The 25,305-nt window shown below is 31.0% G+C and overlaps 1 protein-coding gene across 1 annotated transcript in view; it reads left to right on the forward strand.

Annotated features, from left to right (window-relative positions):
- Positions 1 to 4,200: 4,200 nt before the first annotated feature.
- LOC114345371 (uncharacterized) overlaps positions 4,201 to 25,305 on the forward strand; it is a 46,992-nt gene continuing 25,887 nt past the window's right edge. The window contains exon 1 of the mRNA XM_050663262.1: positions 4,201 to 4,482. The gene's annotated coding sequence lies outside the window, so the exon portion shown is untranslated. The remainder of the gene's footprint in view (positions 4,483 to 25,305) is intronic.

Genomic DNA, 25,305 nt, shown 5'->3' on the forward strand with positions numbered 1-25,305 from the left:
GCATGCTCATTGTTCCAGGAATGATCTTGATCTTGTATTTTCTGATTACACTGACAAAAATGTTTTTAGATATTACACCGAAAAATGTATAACCAAAATTCTTTAGAAAATGTACACAGATTTAATAAAAAGGATAACTTAATAAGAATTAGATTGATACATAAATATAAAATGATAAATATTACATTCATATAATATTTATTAAAATATCATTATAATTTAATAAATATATCAATGTTACATAATATGATAAATATTACATTCATGATTCATATAATATTTATTAAAATATTTGTGAATTATCAAATTCCTTATTACTTAAATTAAGATTATTTCTCTCGAAAACTAAATTTCCCGCAAAAAAACAAAAGCCATAAGTTCATTTACGCTCCCACGCTACTCTTTTATTTGCATAGCAACAATAGAAATGTGAATCAGATTTGACCGTTAAAATCAAATTGATTTTTTTATCCATCTGTTTCATTCGTACGTGTTTAATATTCCTTAAAGTAAAATCTATATTTGTGTACGGTTTTTTTAATTCTTTGAAGATATAAAATATATTTTACAATGTAATAATCGGAAATGCAATTTGAATCGTCAACATGCTACAGCTATCTCTATCTATTTACATAATATCCCATATATTATATGGCATTAGAAAGAAACCCCTGCATTGTCTGGTTGGAAACCGCGGTAAAAATATTAGTAGTTAAAGGCAGTGAGGCCATTTGGCTTGTAAAATTGAACAAGTGAGGTATAGTTTAACATTTGCGGAAAAAAAAAATTTATAAAGTGAAATAGGTACATTTAAGCTGATTTTATTTAGATTTTTTTATATATTTTGTTTCTTAAATAATATGTTGTTTATATACTTTGTGTAGTACCTGGAACAGACAAAAATAGAAGAATATTTGAAAGAATTTCGAGGTAAGGTATTAAGATTTTTTATATATTATATTTTATGTGGTGTTGGAGGGCTAGCACTTCAAAAAGGCTAGAATATTATAATTACAATATTATAATTACCAGTTTAGGGAACGGTAGGTGTGTACATTCGATTTAAATATACTTGAAAAATATTTGTAAAACCAGAAATAGTAAATGCCGGTACCTACGCGTCCATTATTTCTATAAATTCAATTTTTTATTATAATTTAAGAATGTATCATAATAACACTAACAGATAATAAATACATAATAAATAAATAATAGAAATCAAGCGTAATTATTAAAAGGATTGGGCATCCTTTAATAATTATGTAATGTTCGTATTAATAAATAATTGTTTCTAAGTAAGCCTGCTGTAATCATTATATAAAATGGCGTACCAAAAATAATTTTGAATGTGATGTTACTGTATAAAGTTTATAAACAACTATTTTCAAGTTTTTAGTAATTACAAATTTTATTCAGGCTGTTCCACAAAATCTTTTTATTTTTATAAAAATTTAATCAATGTCTTTCGTCTAAACTTATCTAGGCCAATTATTTTTTATTGAAAAAATAATATTAACATTTACAATTACATTGCGGTATAAACTTTAGATTTCAATAATTAGTAAGATGGCTAATGAGTATTTAGAAGGCAATAATGTAAAAATAATGTAATGCATTTTGTAAATGTTACAAGTTATAATCAACAAATCAAAATAATTGTTATGTTGTGAAATAAGTAATTTGCGTTTCAATTTTTACATTTTCGTCACTTTTTGTATTTTTCTTTAATTTTCAAAATGTGTTTTAACAATTTTCTTAAGATAACAGAATATTGAAAGAAAAATAAAAAAAACTCATATTCTTGTATTTATAAAAAATAGTGATGTTATTTTATATTCTATATTTATTTAGTGTAATGCGACCGGTTTCGATGTTTATCAGTCATCATCATCAGAGCATCCTACAATCTTGAAATAAGCTGAAATAAAATAAACGAATACAGTGGAACCTGCTTAATTCGAACTTCCATAATTCGAAATCTTCTTTAATTCGAATTTTTAATCTGGTCCCTAGCATTTCCTATGGTAAAAAGTCGTGAATAATTCGAATTATATTTTGGATAATTCGAACTTTTCTGCTATCTTTTCTTATATCTTAGAATATCTTAGAATCTTTTGTCATTACTGAGAAGCTAAATTCTAAAAAGCAGCTAAAAATTTCAGATCTCTTCAGATTTCAAAAATTGGTATTTTTGGCCGAATTTTGTTAGCCAATTTTTTTAGGTTGACAAAACTCGGGCAATATTAGAAACAAAAACATCTCCAAGCGATAAAAATGATCAACTACTGTTTTTTTGCTGATCAACTACTAATATTTATCATTTGCAGATGTTTTTGTAGGCAATCCTTGTTTTTGTAGATTTATTTTTTAATTCGAATTTTTTAACGGTCCCCAGATTCGAATTATCCAAGTTTCACTGTATATAGAATAGTTCTCTATTTTATAGCCAAATAAAAAATTCCCCAGCCGTTTTTCCCAATATTCTGTTAAGGTGAACACTAAGCTTTCCATTAGTTAAATTTTCTTAAGTTTCGATGCCTAAAATAATATTGTAGAAGAAAATTATGCCTAGCAATTGGCCTAACCAGAAGGTGGCTGTGGCGTAGCACAGCCTAGTAATCTTTTAAGATTGACATAACTCGCACTGTCAATTCTTAGAACAGAGAACAGTTGAAGGTTGAAGTGCAGTTGAATTTTGAATTTGAATTGGGAGCAAAACAAATAAAACTGATGGACTGATAAATTTTTGTTTCTTCAAATCTTTATTTAGTCGCTCCGAGCGTTAACAAAGTGTCAAAGCAAAATCGACCGACCTGCTCATGGTGGCGGTTTTTTGAAATTTTATAAGGACGCTTTGTGTATGTTTAAATGAGACATTTAAAAAAATGTCGTGTCACGCTAGTGATATTATGTATTAATATAAACAGAAAATAAAAACGCACTATGAATTCTTCACTTTCCAATATTGATTATCAGTTTGATTTTGTATGCATAACCTCACTATCGCAGTTTATGTCAATAAATATTTATTAACGAAAAAGAAAATATTTTGTTGCACTATAAATTACAGTATAAATTAATAACTAATGAATTCTAACAATTGTATTCGGTTATTATCACTACAAAATAAAATATTCAAGTTTAAGAAAATAATCCCATAAGACTCAATGTTAAACCGTCCTTACAAAATCTGACAGCGTATCACGTGACTGTACGTAGAGGGGAGACGCACGGAGCCAATATATCATCGTGATTGTGTTATGATTATGAATTCCAATTTTTTAACAAATACTAGGATTAGGATGGATAATATGGACGCCAAACAAGTCATAAATACTGGAATAAAGTATTCTAAATATATAACTGAATATGTAATTTAAATTATCTCAGGGGGAACACCATTACAGGTTAGAAAAATCAGGATAGAGTCTTGGAATCTTGGTAGTCTTACAGGTAAGAGTCTGGAGTTAGTGGATGCGCTCAAACGAAGAAGAGTTCAAATTGCTTGTATTCAAGAAACTAGGTGGAAAGGACAAAGGGCGAAAGAACTAGGTGAAGGATACAAATTGTGGTATGTAGGGAGTAGTAACACTAGAAATGGAGTTGGTATAATTGCTGATAGTGAAATGAAAGATAACATAGTAGAAGTTGTAAGAACGAGTGATTAGAATGATGTCAGTGAAATTTGTAATTGATAAAGACGTATTGAATGTTGTGTGTGTGTATGCTCCTCAAACAGATCTGGGTGAGAATGAAAGAAGAGCTTTCTATGACCAATTAGGAGACATACTGAGTGATATTCCAGCAGAGGAGAAAGTTATAATAGGAGGTGATTTCAATGCACATGTGGGCCAAGCCAAGACAGGATATGAAACAATGCATGGGCGATTAGGCTTTGGAACTAGAAATGAAGCTGGAGATGACATGCTTGAATTAGCAGCAGCATTAGATATGGCGATTGTTAACACATTCTTTAAAAAGAGAGAAACTCAACTTATTACCTACAAAAGTGGACAATATCAATCCCAAATAGACTACTTCATGATAAGGAAAAAAGACATACGTGAATGCAAGGACTGCAAGGTAATAGTTAGTGAGACAGTAAGCCAACAGATAAGCTGCTTGTTCTGGACATCGAAGTAAAAAGCGAAACTAAACAAAAATATCGGAGAGGACCACAAAAAAAAATATGTAAAGATTGTGAGAGATATGTATGAGGGAGTAACGACTAGTGTTAGGACAGGTATGGGAGAGACTGATAAAGGAAACCTTATGGAAAATGGCTCTCTGTCAAATGCTCTGAAACTTTGGGTTCTGGTAGTCCTTGATGTGTAGAACAAAAGACTCAATGGGCGCATAGCTCCAAAAAATCATGGTTTTAAGATATAAGCCTCTGAAGTTATAGGTACAGTGAGGACGTTTGAGTTGGAATAAATTCATTTCCTCGAGAATGGGCGACTCTGGAGATAAATTACAAATCAGGTAGATTTTTATTTTTAAATTATAATTTTTTGGCATAGTGTGTCTACGTAATTTGGAACCATATGGGAAACTTTTTTAATATCAATTTTATGAAAATAAGTTATACATTATAAAATGCTCTGCATAGTCAAAACCTAAGACGCAATCATCAGATATCAAATTTTGTCAACAGTATACGAGGTATGTCAAAAAATATGAATTTCGCTTAAGAGTAAAGGGTCTTTATATTTCACATTATCGAAAATTGTCATTGAGAAAAATTGTTTATAATTAAAAATTATTAGTGTAGGAAACAAAGGTTGAACCTTGCAAAATAAACACAAGTCCGGTTTTATTTTTTTTCTGGTATATCACGGGGTGCTTATTATAAGACTAACTTTTTCTGAAAAAATTTCGCCCCGGAACCCCCCTTTTCACCCCCTTTAAAGGGGGTAATTTGTGGTTTTTGCGGAACGTATCCCTTCCTGTACCTTTTACTAAAAATTTCTTTTATAGAAATATGAAGAGGACTATATTTTCTACGATTTATTCCCGACAGCATCTGTCTATCATCCACCGCTTAGCGGGGGTGGCGCCCCAAAATTGACAAGTTTTTAAAAAAGATGTTTTTAAAAAATATATATTTTTCCCTAACTGTAACGCAAATTAAGAAGAACTCCTGCGGCAATTATTCACAAATAATTTATTGATTTTTTGGTATAGGTTTCACTTAAGGGTAATTGCCCTTTTTTTAATTACAGGGTGTTACATTTTAAAAACCCCCTTTTTATACCATCTGAACCGTTTACGCTAGAGTAAAAAGACTTTCAGCAATTACCCATGTACTGGTGCTATTTACAAATTTGTATAATGCACCCCCATTTTTTACCCGGAACCACCAAAAAAAAAGAAGAATTAATAAATAAAGTGATTTTATTGGAATCCTTCACACACAATGCTCTATATTAATATGCTTCATATTTTGTGCATGTTATTATTACCCATGTATGGACACCAAAAGCGATTTCCTAGTGCAACCCCTGTAGCCAAAAAAAAAAATAAATAAAATGGGGGGTTGAAAATTTATTTTTGTTTTTTGCTTTTTGATCCATATGGGCATATGCTTCACCAATAGTGCTTTCCAAAAATATATATGGTTATTGCAACATCCCTGCGGAAACCACACCTATCCTTGAAAATATACTGCAGAAACTACCCCTATCCCTTAGCGAGCATGTTTTTACGATTTTCTCATCACCTATGCATTTTTTTTAAACAAAACTTATACAAGGTTAAAGACCACTATTTACTCTAAAAATTAGGTCCTATTCATTTTTTTCGTATAAGCAACTGTTACGGCACAGTGGCGCCGTAAACCTCATATATGCTTTGGCGGGCTCCAGTTTTTGTTTTTTTTTTCGTCATCTGTTCGTTATATTGACAAAGTACTTATGTAAAATAAAACAACACAGTGTAACCTACAAATTATAACTTATGCACATTTTACAATCTTTGCGCCCCAAAGCCACAGTGGTGACCCAAAATCAATTTTTGCATATTTTCGCCACCTACACGCATTTTATTGCATTAATGCTACCTTAATAGCACAATATTTACCCTTAGGTGGTCGCTAAGCAGTGGCGGATCCAGGGAGGGGTGATGGGGGTGATCACCTCGACCCCCTATCAAACCAAGTGATATTATATTCAAAGATTATAAAAATATTCACTTATTTTTATAAAAATACTTATATTATTATTTTTATAAGAATGGCATACTTTTTATGCTTTAGCGACGATGGAGGATTAAGCATCGTTAAGAGGGGGGTTCCAATTGGCTAAATTTCTATAAAAATAAAAGAATATTGTTGAATAATAATCTTTGAATATAATATCACTTGGTTTGAGAGGGGGGGAGGTGATCACCCCCATCACCCCTCCCTGGATCCGCCACTGAGTGACCACCTAAGGGTAAATATTGTGCTATTAAGGTAGCATTAATGCAATAAAATGCGTGTAGGTGGCGAAAATATGCAAAAATTGATTTTGGGCCACCACTGTGTCTTTGGGGCGCAAAGATTGTAAAATGTGCATAGGTCATAATTTGTAGGTTACACTGTGTTGTTTTATTTTACATTAGTACTTTATCAATAAAACGAACAGATGACGAAAAAAAAACACAAAAACTGGAGCCCGCCAAAGCATATATGAGGTTTACGGCGCCACTGTGCCGTAACGGTTGCTTATACGAAAAAATGAATAGGACCAATTTTTAGAGTAAATAGTGGTCTTTAACCTTGTATAAGATTTGTTTAAAAAGAATGCATAGGTAATGAGAAAATCGTAAAAACATCCTCGCCAAGGGATAGGGGTAGTTTCTGCAGTATATTTTCAAGGATAGGGGTGGTTTCCGCAGGGATGTTGCAATAACCATATATATTTTTGAAAATCACTATTAATGAAGCATATGCCCATATGGATCAAAAAGCAAAAAATAAAAAAAAAATTTAACCCCCCATTTTATTTATTTTTTTTTGGCTACAGGGGTTGCACTAGGATATCGCTTTTGGTGTCCATGCATGGGTAATAATAACGTGCACAAAATGATATATGAAGCATATTAATAAAGGGCATTGTGTGTGAAGGATTTCAAGAAAATCACTTTATTTATTAATTCTTCCTTTTTTTGGGGTTGCACTAGGATATCGCTTTTGGTGTCCATGCATGGGTAATAATAACGTGCACAAAATGATATATGAAGCATATTAATAAAGGGCATTGTGTGTGAAGGATTTCAAGAAAATCACTTTATTTATTAATTCTTCCTTTTTTTGGGGTGGTTCCGGGAAAAAAATGGGGGTGCATTGTACAAATTTGTAAATAGCACCAGTACGTGGGTAATTGCTAAAAGTCTTTTTACTCTAGCATAAACGGTTCAGATGGTATAAAAAGGGGTTTTTTAAAATGTAACACCCTGTAATTAAAAATAGGGCAATTACCCTTAAGTGAATTCTATACCAAAAAATCAGTCACTTATTTGTGAATAATTGCCGCAGGATTTCTTCTTAATTGCCGTTACAGTTAGGGAAAAATATATATTTTTTAAAAACATCTTTTGTTAAAACTTGTTAACTTTGGGGCGCCACCCCTGCTAAACGGTGGATGATAGACATATGCTGCCGGAAAAAAATCGTAGAAAATATAGTCCTCTTCATATTTCTATAAAAAAATTTTTTTGTAAAAGGTACAGGAAGGGCTACGTTCCGCAAAAACCACAAATTACCCCCTTTAAAGGGGTGAAAAGGGGGGTTCCGGGGCGAAATTTTTTCAGAAAAAGTTAGTCTTATAATAAGCACCTCTTGATATACCAGAAAAAAAATAAAACCGGACTTGTGTCCATTTTGCAAGGTTCAACCTTTGTTTCCTACACTATATGTTATAATCTGCATTTGCACTCTTCTAATTGAAAAAAACTTGAAAAATTTTCCTCAAATCACTGACACCCAACATCATTTTTATTTATGATAGCTCCGTTATTATTAATTTTACGAAAAAAAGTTATTCTTTATAAAAAGTTTTTCATAGTCTAGTAACCAAGATAAAATTATACGATATTAAATTTTGTCAATTTTATACGAGGTATGAAGTATATAAAATTTGTAAAAATATGATGTGCTGTTTATTTTGAATGAATTATTTATTTTATTGTCCCTTACTTACTTGTTTAATATATAAATTACCCGTAAGGCTTGTGGAATCATTTGCATATACAGTAAAACCTCGATATAACGGACTAATTGGGGGGACGGTATGTCTGTTAAAGCCGAAAGTCCGTTATATAAAAATAGGTTTAAAATCAATCAATTTTTTTTTTGAAAATATATGCTGTAGTACTTTAGATACAGTGTCCAAATCTCTGAGTTAAGAAAGGAATTAAGTTTTGTTTGCTACTTTTTTACTTCTCGACTTCATCTCAAAACTTTCTACAATACACTCATTTGGTTGCCAAAATTATTTACTGATCCATGAGTTGAATAAACTATGTATTTTTTGGAAAAACAATTCAATTAAAGTTTCCATCTTCTGAATGACGAATATTTTCAGGGGGATAAGCAGGAGTGTTGTCTAAAATCAATAAACAATTCACCTCTATCGGCGGTATTTTCAGTTTCTTCTCTTGAAATTTTCTCACTGCAGGTACAAATTCTTTAAAAAAACGAATTTTTGAAAATATCTGAGGTGAACCAGTCCTTATTAGAGCGATAATATGAAACAGGCAGATTATGTATTATATCTTTGACAACTCTTCATAGATTTACGAGATTTGCCAATAATTATAACAGTCAATCCATGCGATCCATCGGCTTGAGTACAAACTAGTGCCGAGATCCTTTCCTTGCTAATTTTTCTTCCAGAATTCGACTTTTCATATTTTTTTAATTCAAATTTTTTTTCATTCGATCGAATTTTGTCCGTTATATCCGAAGTCCGTTAAATAGAGGTCCGTTCTATCGAGGTTTTACTGTATTTTATAATTCAATAATCTTCTTTTTTTATGTGCCGTCTCCCAATCAGAGATTGGATGTCATCATCACTATAATCTTTATCTACGGCTGCTCTGAAGAGTTATTAGAACCACATTTGAACTACTCCTTCCTCACCTTATCTTTCCCTGTATTATCAGTCTTAGCACTTCATATCGCTGTCCCTTCAGTATGTGTTCTAGATATTGTAAATTTCTTATTTTTATTGTGTTTATTATTTCGTATTCTTTGCTTATTTCTTGCAATTTCTGTTTGTTTTCTTCTGTGTTCATGCTATTCTAAGCATCCTTCTGTAACACCACATTTCAAATGACTGTAGCTTATTTATGTATTCTTGCTTCAATGACCAGCTTTCAAGTTCATATTGCTGTATTGAAAACATGTAACATGTCAAAGCTCTACTCTCAGTTCTAATCTAAGGTCTTTGTTGCATTTGATTCAATAATGGTGTACATATTATAATATTGGTGATGCAGTCATTAGATAGTCGTAAGTCGTAACTCATGTGTTCTATGATATTCTGATTTGTGCTTCGTTCTTCTGATTTTAAGATATTGCCCTTATACAGTGTGTCTGCGTAACTTGGAACCATATGGGAAACTTTTTTGAAGTTATACGTCTTTACGATCGAGAGTGAAATTTTATAATGCCGGGCGCATGCGCACACAGACAGTATGTATTTCGTTGCTAATCTTTCAAGATATGTATGTATCAGCGCTGTCAGAGCAAATAAGTCATATTATATCATATAAAAGGATATATTAGTGTTTTTAGTATGTGTATTATTTATTATAATTTTTGTGTCTTTGGATTTGTCTTCCTCGGGAATAAGATATTTTATAATAATATTAAGTATATTTAAAGTATTTTTGTATACTTCACTTGGTCTATTAAATTTGTCAGTATGTATGAGAAATCTTGTAACCTGTCAAAGCAAAGGGAATATAGCTCAGTGGTAGAGCGTGTGACCAGAGATCAAGAGGTCCCGGGTTCAAATCCCGGACGATTCATATTCTTTCTTTTTATATTTTTGGTATCGTTTTAATAAAAATTTTTTAAAAGTGGTAGGTAAAGAAAGTTAGTTTAATATTTAAATAAAATACAAATAACCTGTTAAGTATATTAATTTCGTTGAAATCATAATAATAGAAGTATACCTTCTTACGTGCGTACAAAGTACACACACATTCTTTTTTTATTATCAATTTTATGAAAAAAAGTTATTCTTCATAAAGTGCTCTGAATGGTCTAAAACCTAAGATTCAATCATAAGATGTCAAATTTTATTAACAGTATACGAGGTGTGTCAAAAAATATGAATTTCGCTCAAGAATAAAGTACCTTTATATTTCACAATATCAAAAATTTTTATTAAGAAAAGTTGTTTGGAATTACACTTACAAGAGAAAATCACAAATTCAAATAATTGACAGCATCTCAGACAGGGTTACATACATGATTTTAAAACTAAATCCAAAAACCAAATTAAAGATTGTGCAAGTTTATGCTCCAACTGAAAAGGCAACTGATGAAGAAATAAATACTTTTTACGAAGATCTTAAAAAAGCTATAGACACCAACAGAGAATCCAAAATAATAATAATGGGAGATTTTAACGCCAAAATTGGAAGTAAGATTGAAGACTCTGAAAGCAAGATTGGAAATTTTGGATTCGGCACAAGAAACACAAGGGGAGAAAAACTTATGGAATTTCTGGAACAAGAAAACATGTATATTATGAATACCTTCTACAAAAAGAAACCTAACAGAAAGTGGACATGGGTTGCACCTAACGGAACCACCAAAAATGAAATAGACTATTTTCTCTCAAACAACAAAAGAATATTCGAAGACGTAACAACAATAAACAACGTAACAACGGGTAGTGACCATCGTATAGTTAGAGCAAAAATAAATATTAACATGAAAGAAGAGAGAAAAAGAATATTTAAAAAAACAACGCGAATAGATGCCTTTAAAGTAAAAACAAATGAAGAGCAATTCCGAGAGGTCTTAGCGGATAAGTTCAAATATGATCCTTCACATAATCAAGATGAAATTGACGAAATTAACAAAAACATCAATAAGAACCTTCTCGAAGCCGGACTACAGGTCGCAAAGAAAACAAGTACTAAAGAAGACAAAATAAGCAACGAAACTAAACAACTAATGACGGAAAGACGACAACTACTAACGCAAAACAAACGCCATACTCAAGAATACATAGAACTTAATAAAACAATTAGAAAAGAACTAAAACGCGACTTACAAAAATGGAACGAGAACTTAATAGAGCGAGTCATTGAAAACAACAGAGGCTTAAAATGTCTAAGACCCGCATTGGGTGTTCAAAAAATCATTAAAATTAAAGACGCCAATAGTAAGGAAGAGAAGGACAAATATAAAATAACAAAAATAGTCGAAGACTTCTACAAAAGCTTGTACAGCTCGCAAAGCCAGCCTAATGAATCAACAAAGGAGAACGTCAAAAGAAAAATAAAAAACGTGGGATCAGAAGTACTACCAAATATAAAGGGATTCGAAATAGAAAGAGCTTTAAAAGAACTAAAAAATAATAAAGCTCCAGGACAGGACGGTATAATTGCCGAGCTCTTGAAAACAAGTAAGACAGTAACAATCCCTATACTAACAGAGCTATTTAATAAATGTCTCCATAATAGCAAGATCCCTAAAGACTGGAACGAAAGTCTAGTAATACTTTTACACAAAAAAGGGGACAAATATGACCTACAGAATTATAGACCGATATCGTTGCTCAGTCAAGTATACAAACTATTCATGAGAATTATTAACAACCGGTTGACCTACAAAATGGACAATTACCAACCAGTGGAACAGGCTGGCTTCCGCAAAGGATATAGTACATCAGACCATCTGCTGACAATGAGAACATTGATAGAGAAGGCAAATGAATACCAACTACCCGTATTTCTTGCCTTCGTAGACTATGAAAAGGCGTTTGATAGTATCGAGATGTGGGCCATAGAACAAGCTATTAATAATTGTAGAATAGATTCGAGATATAGACAACTAATACATAATATATATGAAAATGCAACTATGATAGTACAACTAGACGAAAATACAAATCCCATCCCTATTAAGAGAGGCGTGAGACAAGGAGACGTAATATCGCCAAAGCTTTTCAACCTAGCACTAGAAGACGTCTTCAAAACGACAAATTGGTCAACCTATGGCATTAACGTTAATGGCAAGAAGCTAAATCACCTCAGATTCGCTGACGACATTGTGATTATAGCGAGCTCATTCGAGGAACTGCAAATTATGATAGAGGAACTCGCAGGCAGCTCCCAATACGTCGGTCTAAAAATGAACATGAAGAATACAAAAATAATGACAAACACAGATGACCCCAGACGCATAACTATAAATGGCAGTGAGATAGAAAAAGTCCAGGAATATATCTACCTAGGCCAAATCCTGAAACTTGACAAAGAAAACCAAAGTGCGGAAATTAATAGGAGAGCAAGACTAGCATGGGCAGGATTTGGAAAACTTGGTTGGATACTTAAGAACCGCAAAATACCTCAATATTTGAGGACCAAAGTGTTCAACCAGTGCATCCTTCCTATCATGACATATGGGTGTCAAACCTGGACCCTAACCAAGGCAAATATGAATAAACTAGCTACAACAGAAAGAGCTATGGAAAGAGCAATGTTAGGTATACGACTGTCAGATAAAAAGAGGAGCGACTGGGTAAGATCAAAAACAAAAGTCGAGGACATAACAACAAAAGTTGCCAAACTTAAATGGAGCTTTGCAGGCCACACTGTTAGACAAAAAGACCAACGTTGGAATGCCACGATACAACATTGGAGACCTTACCAAAGTAAACGACCGAGAGGAAGACCACAGATGAGATGGGTTGATGATATTAAAAGAGTAGCCGGAACGAATTGGAAATATGTTGCTCAGGATAGAGACCGATGGAAGGAGTTGGGAGAGGCCTATGTCCAAACGTGGACGATAGAAGGCTAAGAAGTGAAGTGGTTTGGAATTAAAAATCATGTTATAATATGCAATTACATTCTTCTAATTAAAAAAATGATTTTTTTTTTCAAATTACGGATCCCAACATCATTTTTATTACAATAACTCCGGTATTATTAATTTTACAAAAAAAAGATGTTCTTTATAAAAAGGTCCGAATAGTCTAACAAAATAAGATGCAATTATAAGATATCAAATTTTATCAATTTTATAAGAGGTAGATATGTAAAAAGATATGAATTTCGCTAAGAGTAAAAAAATCTTTATTTTTCAAGTAGAAGGACGTAATTGCATATTAAAACATAGTTTTAAATTACGAACAACTTTTTAAACTAACAATTTTCAATATTGTGAAAAATAAAAATACTTTATTCTTTAGAGAAATTAATATTTTTTGACATACCTCGTATAAACTTGATAAAATTTGATATCTTATAATTGCATCTTAGTCGTTAAACTACGTAGACCTTTTTTTAATAAGAATAACTTTATTTCGTAAAATTACTAATAACTGAGTTATCGTAATAAAAATAATGTTGGGTATCCGTAATTTGAAAAAAAATTTCTTTTTCTTCAATTAGAAGAGTGTATTATATATTATAACATAATTTTTAATTCCAAATAACTTTTCGATATTGTGAAAATTTTCGATAAAAATTTTCGATATTGTGAAATATAAAGGTGCTTACTTTCCTCTTGAGCGAAATTCATATTTTTTGACATACCTCATTATACTGTTAATAAAATTTGAGATCTGATGATTGAATCTAGGTTTTAGACTATGCAGAGCATTTTATAAATAATGACTTTTTTCGTAAAATTGATATTAAAAAAGTTTTCCATATGGTTCCAAGTTACGCGTACACACTGTATATGTTGTAAAATTGACCTTATACAGGGTGCGCCAAACCTCTTGTTTTCTTTGATTACGGCTAAACTATGGGATATACAAAAAATGTTTTTAACAAAACTAATGTGTATATCAAAACCGTCTATAATTTAAAATTATTTTCGATTATACAGGGTAAGTCAGAACGACGGTATGAACCAAAGTTGTATTTTTTTAAATAGAACAGCCTATATATTAAATCATTTTTGAATATAGTTTTTAAAAATATGAAAAATTTGTATAAGGTCTTATAGGCCTAAAGTTAATAATATTCGAAATATTAACACTTTTATTGAGAAAAATGGTAATAATATATTTATAGGGCTGTGGATTATGTTTCCAAGGTAATAAAAATGTAAGTGGTAGGTCAAAGTTTTTGTAATATAGTGTTATTTTTAAATAATTTAATATATTTTACTTATTGCCATAAAATATACAGTGTGATCCCTATTTGCAAATACAAAATTTTCTCATTTTTTTTTAATAGAACACCCTGTATATTAGTATTGCATTTTGTAGTAAATATTTCAACCTTTCTTTTGGTATAAGGTTGTATGTATATAGCATGTCTAGTTTTGTAAATTTAAAAAAAAAGAACTATAGATTTTACGTTTCGCGTATATTTTATATCCGCGATAATTTTATTTAAATTTTTTTGCAAAAAAAAGTTATATTCTGATTTTAGAAACATACACTAAAATATCAAAAGATGAAAATAAAAACTTAATCAAAGAATAAAATAGAACGTATGCAAGTGCAACTTAATTGAATTTAATAACTTTAAAATTATGTTACAAACAATATTTTACCATACTAATAAGTAATTAATATGGATAAATTAATTATTAAATTAAACAACCAATTTTAAAATCTACCCTAGAAATTTTTCTTCCCCAGTAACTTTATTGTACCCAATTTTGTTAGTTAAATTGTATTTACGAGTAAGATCAGTTAATAACTTTTTAATTTACCTACATCTTGAGAACATAATATAAAGTATGCTTTGAAACAAATGAACGTTATAGAAGTATATTATGAAGTAAATAGTATCTAAGTAGTCGTGTCAAAAAAGCTGGTAATAATTTCTAATGGTTTCGCCCAAAACAAATGTCATATCCACCAATTGTTCGGTTGAAAAATTAAAATTTAAAATATAAAAAATTGTTACAAAAATTTCAACTACAAAAGTATTACCAGCTTTTGTGACACCAGTTAATACTATTTATTTTAATAAATAATTTGGCTGATAAAAATAAACATTCATTTGTTTCAAAGCATACTTTATAATTACGTTCTCAAGATGTAAGTAAAGGGTACCCCCCGTTAAGATAGGCAAAATGCCCTCACTCCCAGAATTCAATTTTATTAATTTTTTTACTTTCTATGCAACTAAAAAATAAGATAACGCGGATTTTTAGCTCGCCACCCCCCCTTACCCCTCCCCCCACAGCCAAAAACGTAGATTTTTAGAATTAATTTTTTTTAGTTGGTTTGCAATTGATTTAAAAATTTCAAAAAATTCACACGTGTAGCTGAGGCTTTCACAAAACATGTCCATTTTTTATGGACCCATGGGTCGAGTGTACATAACCTCAAATTTTTTTTTAACTTTTTTAAAACCTATAACTTTTTTTCGGAGAGAGCTACAGGTCCAATTTTTTTTGCATTTTGTGTATTTTATCAAAAGCTATGTACCTGATTTTTTTCAGATTTTTCTGTCAGGTGCGCCATCTTGAAAAATCAAGAAAACTGTTTTTTTAGGGGGTTTTTTTAGGGGGTTTTTGGGGATTTTCTCCATTTTATAGACTGCAACATAGATCAACTCAAGGTTTTATTAATAGATTATGTATAATTTAAAATAACTGAGTATATTAGGATATTCAAAAGTTGGGCGAAACACTTTTAAACCCCCCAAAATCCATGTTTTTTTAAAGTTTTGTAAGGATTTTTGCGGGTCTAATTATATTTTTTGTGGTCGATACAGCCTGAATATTTTTTTAATTTTTATTACGTTCTATATGATTTTAAAAAATAGGAGTCACTGTAATTTTAGCCCACTTCCCCTATTCCCCCTCCCCCACAGCCAAAAATTACAATTTTTCGATTTTATTTTTTTTTAAGTTGGTTTGCAATTACAAATGTTATTCTGAAGCTATTTCTTTGTGGCATTTTTGTAATTAACTATTCTAAATGGTCATTTTTTTTAGTTAAATTGTGTAAATTTAATAATTAATAATTATTAAATTATAATTTACAAAAAATTCACACGCACAAGCTGAGGCTTTTACAGATCATCTATTTTTATGGACCCGAAGGTCGAGTGTACATATTATAACCTCTTTTTTTTTGTTTTTAATAGGTACGTATATTTTTTTGGTGATGGCTGCATGTCTATTTTTTGTGTTTTGTGTATTTTATCAAAAACTATATTTCTGACTTTTTCAGATTTTTCCGTAAGGTGCGCCATCTTCAAAAATCCGCAAAACTGATTTGTTCGGTGCTTTTTAGGGATTTTCTCCATTTTATATACTTCAAAATAGATTAACTCAAGGTTTTTTTTATAGGTTATGTAGGAATAATTTGAAATAACTGAGTTTTTAGGTATATTTTATATAATTTGCTATTGAATAAACTTAAAAACCACCTGCTAGTTTTCACAATCATAAACTTGCCAGGATGACACGTTCCACAATTAAAATTACGTTTTACAATTAAAACTTCCCCTGTTTCCATACCTACGTCAAAGTTTGTCCGACTAGATACCATTAACGCGGGATCCAGGCTTAATATTTTTTGAGATAAATACAGCCTGAATATTCTTTTTTTCGTTTTTTTTTACGTTTGATGTGTTTAAAAATAAGCCTTAGCTCAATTTTAGCCCTCCTCCCTCTCAACCTGCCCAATAAATCATCATTTTTTCGTTTTCATTTTTTTTTCTCAGTATATCTGTTGCTCAGTTTGTCCTCAAGTAAACTACATTTAACAAAATAATTTCAAATTTTTGCAATATTTTTGTATAAAGTAAATATGTCATTGTGATATCTTTTAGGTAGGATACAAAAAACCAAAATAAAACAGAATAATCAATTTAAGAAAAATACATTATTTTAATATATCATACTTCTTGTCGTTTTGTGAATCAAAACATTTTGTTCTTTGTTCATTAATTTGTATTTAGTAGGTACCCTAATATTACCTTACATTATACATATTGTAATTATTCAAATATGTGCTTGTACCATCTACATAACCTATATCTCTGCTCTGCCTATTAAAATGTCATTTTGCTTCACGTTTACTGCCACGTAAAACACCATAAAAAGAATAAAGAATGTATTACCAAAGAATATATAGCTTCGTATATACCCTTAGCGTATTCGGAGAGTATATTCGTTGGTATTACACTTTACAGTTCTAAAGTCTTCATCGCTGTCTTCGTCTATTACAGGTATAACATCTGTATTGTCAAAGAGTTTTGTAAGATATTCTGCTGGCTTGATGATTTTTGTAAAATATCTTCCATGCGATAAATATCATATTATGGCAGCTACATGCGAACAACAGCCTATGGTTATGTTGCCGTTTCCGCAACTCACATCTACAACAGTATCTATCGTTTAATGTTTTCCAAACCATCTTCGTTTGGCTCATATTGCAAATAGTCCATGCTGTATGCTTGTCCCCATTAGGTAAATTATTCCGATTCATTTTTTTGCACAAACTTGCTCAAAAACAGGTCCTTATAACAAATACACAAGGTGAAAGGCAGTACCGCGGTCGGAAAATTGTTTAAACAATTTTTTAAACGAATTCAAAAAATCAATTTTTTCACTTAGGACAAATTTGTTTTAGATTCTCTGGATCAACCTGAGCAAAAAAGGCCTCTTGTGATTTTTCTATAAAAGTAACTGTTGTCGAGTTACATGCAATTTAAAATTTGAAAAACGCGAAAATAGCCATTTTCAAGGCTTTAACTCGATTAAAAATTATTATTATGAAAGTCATAAAGTGACCAACTCAAAGTTTATATGTATTCGTTATAAAAGGTTATATGTATTGTACACTCGACCTACGGGTCTAAAAAAATAGATATGTTTTTTAGAAGCCTCATAAAATTTTTAAATTAATTGCAACTTTACTAAACAAAAAAAAAATAGAAAAATTGACGTTTTTGTGGGGGCAGGGGAGGGGGTGGTGGGCTAAAAATGCGATTAGTCTTATTTTTTAATCACATATAACGTAAAAAAATGAAAAAAAATATTCAGGCTGTATCGATCTCAAAAAATATCATTAAGCCCGCAAAAACCCTTACATAACTTAAAAAAACATGGTTTTTGGGGGGTTTAAAGGTGGTTTGCCCAATTTTTGATAATCCTAAAATAGTTATTTCAAATTATACATAATCTATTAAAAAAACCTTCAGTTGATCTATGTTGCAGTCTATAAAATGGAGAAAATCCCTAAAAACCCCCTAAAAATACAGTTTTCCTGATTTTTCAAGATGGCGCACCTAACGGAAAAATCTGAAAAAAATCAGAGAGATAGACTTTGATAAAATACACAAAATGCAAAAAACTGGACCTGTAGCCCCCTCCAAAAAAAAGTTATAGGTTTTAAAAAAGTTAAAAAAAAATTTGAGGTTATGTACACTCGACCTACGGGTCCATAAAAAATAGACATGTTTTGTAAATGCCTCAGCTACACGTGTGAATTTTTTGAAATTTTTAAATCGATTGCAACCCAACTAAAAAAAATTAAATCTAAAAATCTACGTTTTTGGCTGTGGGGGGAGGGGTAAGGGGGGGTGGCGAGCTAAAAATCCGCGTTATCTCATTTTTTAGTTGCATAGAACGTAAAAAAAATTATAAAATTGAATTCTGGGAGTGAGGGCATTTTGCCTATCTTAACGGGGGGTACCCTTTAAAAGGTAAATTAAAAGTTTAATTGATCTTACTCGTAAATACAATATAACTAACAATTAATTTGATACAGGAAAGTTGCTGTGGTAGAAAAATTACTAGGGTAAATATCAAATTTGGTTGTTTATTTAATTTAGTAACTAATTTATGCACTCATTAGTTTGGTAAAATATTTTTTGTAAAATAATTTTAATTTATTAAATTCAATTGAATTGTACTAGTATACGATTTATTTTAATCTTTAATTACGTTTTATTTTCATATTTGATATTTTAATGTATGTTTCTAAAACCAGATTATAATTATTTTTTTTGCAAAAAAATATTTTAATAAAAAATCCGCAAAAACGTAAAATCTATAGTTTTTTTTTAAATATCTACAAAACGAAACATGCTAGGTACATACAACCTTATACGAAAATAAAGGATGTAATATTTACTACAAAAGGCAATAATAATATACTGGGTGTCCTATTTAAAAAAAAAATGAGAAAATTTTGTACTTATTTGCAAATAGTGATCACACTGTATATTTTATGACTATATGTCAAATATGTTAATTTATTTAAAAATAACAGTATACTCAAAAAACTTTGACATGTCACTTAAATTTTTATTACCTTGAAAGTCTAATTCACAGCCCTTTGAATATTACCATTTTTCTCAATAAAAGTATAAATATTTCAAAAATTGTTAACTTTAGGCCTATAATAACTTTTATAAATTCTAAATATTTTTAAAAAATATATTCAAAAATGATTTAATATATAGGGTGTTCCATTTAAAAAAACACAACTTTGGTTCGAGCTGTCGTTCTGACTCACCCTGTATAATCGAAAATAATTTTAAATTGCAGACGGCTTCAATTTACATCAATTTTGTTAAAAATATTTTTTGTATATCCTATAATTTAGCCGTAATCAAAGAAAACCAGAGGTTTGGCGCACCCTGTATGTTGAGATGTTGTTCATTTATTGCCTATATAGAACCTAGGGAGAGTGCCATGGAAACTTTTTGGTAAATTTACTTAACTCATTCGCTGCCTATCGAACAAGATGGAACTTTGCAAAGAGTCATTTTGTTGAACTGCATCTGACTGAAGTAACTGTATTACTCACTGGTGTGTGAACGGCACCTGACTAAAGTAACCATATTGAGGGATTCGAGCGAAAACCCGATAACTAACAAAACCATTGTTTAGAGATAATCGCGATTAAAGATTTTAGGAAGTTTGAAGAAGATTTAAAGTCATCATAGGAAGTTTTATCAAACATTTGTTATAGCCAAATGGTAGAGAATTTAATATTTAGTTAGAATAATTTATTTTAAGTTTAATTTATAAAAAAAATAAAACATGATATTTATCGGGCTTTACCTTGCTGAATGGGTACCTATAACATTTGATTTTATTGGTTTTTATTTTTAAGTTTTTTAATTATAAAATAAAATTTAACTGTATATTATTCCAACAAAAAAAATTAATCTACATTCTTTTTAGAAAATTAAAATCATACGTCAAAATAATTGTCAAAGTTAATTTAAATTTGGAAATCTCTCCGAAAAATATTAATTTTTGGCGGATTATTTGATTTATACCGTTCTAATTTAGTTTGTTTAGTTTTGTTAAACTTTTCCTTATTTAGTTTACATTTTGAAAGTGTTCATAAGTTAAACGTTACTTGAAAACTCCTCTATGGAGTCATCTAGTGGAGGCGAACCGCCTGATATTGAGAATTCGATGGATAGTAGCTGTGATTTACAAGATTTAAATGGATTTCTACCCAACCAGCCTCAAAATAAGATAAGTAATAGTATTAATCTTAACAATATTAATGAAAAACAAAATACTTTAGTAAACTCAGATCAACCAGAAAAAACCAGGCCTGTTTATTTATACGAAAAAATTGATTTAGGACCTTTTTACATTTTCATTGAAAACTCCAGTTTAAATTTTACAGGAAAATTAAACGCTGTTAAAATAGGCGAGATCCTATTTACGTTACATCCACAAATTGACAATTATATAAAAAAAATTGACTCAATCGGACGCAACCGAGTTAGGGTCTCATTTAAAAATTATAGTAGCGCAAATGCTTTAGTTACTTCCAAATTCCTTATTCAAAAAAATCTGACCGCATACATTCCAAAATTTCAATTGTTTAAACTAGGTGTAGTAAGGGATATAGATTCAGATATATCGGAAGAATATCTTAAAAATAGAATAAAGGAATTTGATCACCATTGCAAATTCTCGGTTGAGTATGTGAAACGAATAACAAGAAAAATAGTAGCAGATGACAAAGTAATATTTAATCCAACAAAATCAGTTATTGTGTCTTTTAAATGCCAGAATATACCAAAGTATGTAGTAATTAATCATGTCTTACACACTGTTGAAAAATACCAGCAAAAGGTAATTATCTGTTACCACTGCTATAGGTATGGGCACATGAGTAAGCAGTGTAAAAGTAATCCTCGCTGTCTTAAGTGTCATGAATCTCACCTTTCCGATTCTTGTTCTTTATCATCGTTTAACAAAAAATGTCTATCCTGTGAAGGTGAACACTTCACTAATGAATGGGAGATATGCCCAGAATTTGATCGCCAAAAGAAAATAAAACATTATATGTCTGAAAACAGCTTATCTTTTAAGGAAACAATTAAACTCTTTCCTAAGATAACTTATGCATCTATAGCAGCCAATAATTCCTCAATAAATTCTCATCAAACTCCAAATATGAATGCACCATCCTCTTCATATTCCTTTACTCAATTGTCCACGTCTCAAACATCTTCCAATCAGTTCGCTCTACCTTCAGTTTCAAATAGATATACAATAATAAAACCACCAAAATACAAACGACCTATCTCTTCCTCACCAGACCAAGTAACAATGGAACATCAAAAAATAATAAAGTTAAACCCCATGTCCAACAGACCTGGTGGTATTATCACCTCTTCTTCGTATCAATCTACATTTAATCCAGAACAAGGATCTAAAATACATGAACCATCAAAAGAATTAACAGAATTAATATCAAATATAGTTACAAGTATTATCTCTAATATAAATCACAAAAATTTTGAAATTCCAGAAAAATCAGTTCTAGTAAATTCAATTCAATCAGTTTTAAGTTCTCTCTTATATAATAATGAATAGATTGGTAATTTGTCAATGGAATTGTAGATCGGCTAACTCTAATAGAGAAAACCTTATCCACCTATTAGAAGACCAGAAAGTTGATATCGCATTATTATCAGAAACTAGATTTAAACCAGAAAAGTATTATAACTTTCACGGGTACAATATTGTCAGAGACGACCGCTTTTCAGTAACTGTTGGCGGTGGCTCAGCAATTTTAATAAATTCAAACCTATATTACGAGGAAGTCACCATGAAAGTAGATTTAATAAACGTCAATAAAGTAGCAATAAAAATAAAGTTTAAGTCATATACTGTCACATTTATATCTATGTATGTTCCCCCAGGAACCAAGTTATTGTTACAACAATGGAACAATTTCATAACATCTATAGAAAGACCATTTATAATAGGAGGTGACCTTAATGCTCACCACATTGCCTGGGGCCTAGACAACCAAACAGATATGAAAGGTAAAATCTTGATGGACTGTATAGACGATAATAATTTAATATTCAAAAATGATGGCTCTCCTACTTTCTTTAGGAACTTCTCGAAATCGGCAATAGACCTGACCATTTGTACTCCTGACTTAAACCACCTGATCACTTGGAAAACACTTCAAGACCTATTTGGTTCAGACCATACACCTATAAGAGTAGAGTTAGAGGATCAACCAACTCATACATATAATCCATATTCACAAAAGTGGAATTTAAAGGATGTCGACTGGAAATTATATGAACAGTATTCGGAAGATGTATTCTCTCAATTTAAAGATATAAATTCTTATGAACAAATTTTGCACAATATAAATACAACTGCATCCTACTGCATCCCCAAATTTAAAATAAAAAAACCGACTTCCAGAGGAAAATACTGGTGGGATTTAGAATGTGAAGAAGCAGTCAGAAGAAGACAGGAAAGTTTTTGTATATTCAAAGAAAATCCAAACCATGAAAACCTACTTAAGTATAAAAAAGATGATGCACATGTCAAGAAGATCACTAAACAAACTAAAAGAAATAGCTGGAGAGATTATGTCGGATCCCTAAATAGGTCAGTCCCTATTAAAGATGTATGGTCAAAAGTTAACCGAATAAAAAATAGAAAAACAAAGAACAAAGTCCCTGTTATTCTGTCGAAAGCTTCGTGGATAGAAGAGTTCCATCAAAATATCACACCGCCGTCTGCAGAATTAGTAATTCCTGATTTACAACTAAATGCTCTGTACGACTATCCAGAACCAATCCGTTTCCTAGTCAAACCATTTTCTGCCACTGAACTAAACTTTGCGTTGAAGAAAAACTCAAATTCAGCACCAGGTGCCGATAATATCCACTACTCGATGCTATCAAATCTTTCAAGAATTGGTAAGGCTGCACTACTAAATATATATAATGAAATTTGGATGCGCCGCATAAAGATTCCTGACGATTGGCACGTTTACACTATTATCCCGGTTTTAAAACCAGGAAAATCATCAAAGAATTGGGATTCTTACCGTCCAATCGGTCTGGCTTCCTGTATACTAAAAACATATGAGAGACTTATTAAAAACCGTCTGGAATTTTGGCTAGAAAAGAACGACCTATTACCAAGAAGTCAGTTTGGTTTTAGAAAAGGTAAATCCACACAAGATAGCCTCTGCCACTTTTTAATAGACATTTATAGTTCCTTTACTTATAAGAAAGCAGTTAGTGCTTTGTTCTTAGATATAAAAGGGGCTTACGACAACGTTAATCTTCACATACTATACGCGAAAATGTTGGAAATAGGAATACCCGAGATAGTAACATGGAACATCATTAACTTATACATTAATCGAGCAGTTCACGTTAGATTAAATGGAGATCAATCTAACTCCCGATACACATCTTTGGGACTACCTCAGGGTAGCATCCTAAGTCCTATATTATATATACTGTATACTGCTGACTTAGAAACTAAACTTCCTCAACACATAAAAATCCTACAGTACGCTGATGATGTTGCGATATATGCAGAAAATAAGTCAATAGATAGATGTAATAACTACCTTAAATCGACATTGAATATTATAAAAAAATGGGCTACCGATAATAACTTAACAATATCAGAGAGTAAATCAACCATTGTTACCTTCACTAAAAAACGATATGTTCCTCAAAGCCATCTACAATTTGATAATACTAGTATTCCTTATAAAACTTCAATAAAATTTCTTGGCGTATTTTTAGACTCCAAATTAAATTGGAAAGAACACACAAATTACATATTACGAAGAATGGAAAATGCAATGAATATCATGAAGACTGTAAGTGTCAGTAACTGGGGAGCTGATCCAAACATATCAATATTACTATACAGAAATTTGATAAGATCAATCTTAGACTATGGATCTATTTTTTATGGCTCAGCATCAAACTCTGTACTCCAAAAAATCGAGAGGATCAAAAATAAGGCACTTAGGTTATGCACTGGTTATCTTCGTAGCACACCTATATTGGTCATGGAATGTGAGCTTAATGAACCTCCACTTTCATTACGCAGGGAATACCTAAGTGAGAAATTTATAGTTAAAACAGCGGTTAACGATAAACTGCTATTAAATAAAATTGTTCATTTAACCACCTCATACCTAACTCATTATTACTGGGAAAAAAAGAAACTGCTTTTAGTTGTGGAAAGCTTCCTCAACGTTTCTAATTCCATTGGCGACATACACCAAATTGAACAAAGCTCGTCTCGAAAGCTAAATTATGAAGATTATTTATCTCCAGTTAACTGTCATTTAAGTAATATTCGTGCGACAGACTTCCTTACTAAAATAGACCACCTTCAGTGTGTACAAAAAAACTGGGGGAGTTATCAGAAATTATATACGGATGGTTCAAAAATGGAAGGAAAAGTTGGATATGCTATATATTACCCACAAAAAAGTATAAAAATAAACAACAGATTACCTGATAAAATGACAATTTTCACAGCTGAACTCATTGCAATCAAAGAAGCATACAAAATATGTATTAATCAAAAAGAACTCAATTATGTTATATTTACAGACTGCCAAAGCATTGTAAAGACATTGAAATACAATGTACATAATTTTGCAGAAAATTATATCATCAGTGACATCATAGCAATGAACAGTGAAGCTTTGAAATCGGGCAAAAATATAATATTGTGTTGGATAAAAGCACACATTGGTATAAAAAACAACGAAATAGTAGATGATCTGGCTAAAAAAGCAACAACGAAGGAATCCACTCTGCATACTTATCAACTTCCTATGGGAGACATAATTTCTATTATGAGATCTATCAAACGGACGAAAT

This window comes from Diabrotica virgifera, chromosome 1, assembly GCF_917563875.1.
Source record: "Diabrotica virgifera virgifera chromosome 1, PGI_DIABVI_V3a".
Lineage (NCBI taxonomy): Eukaryota > Metazoa > Arthropoda > Insecta > Coleoptera > Chrysomelidae > Diabrotica > Diabrotica virgifera.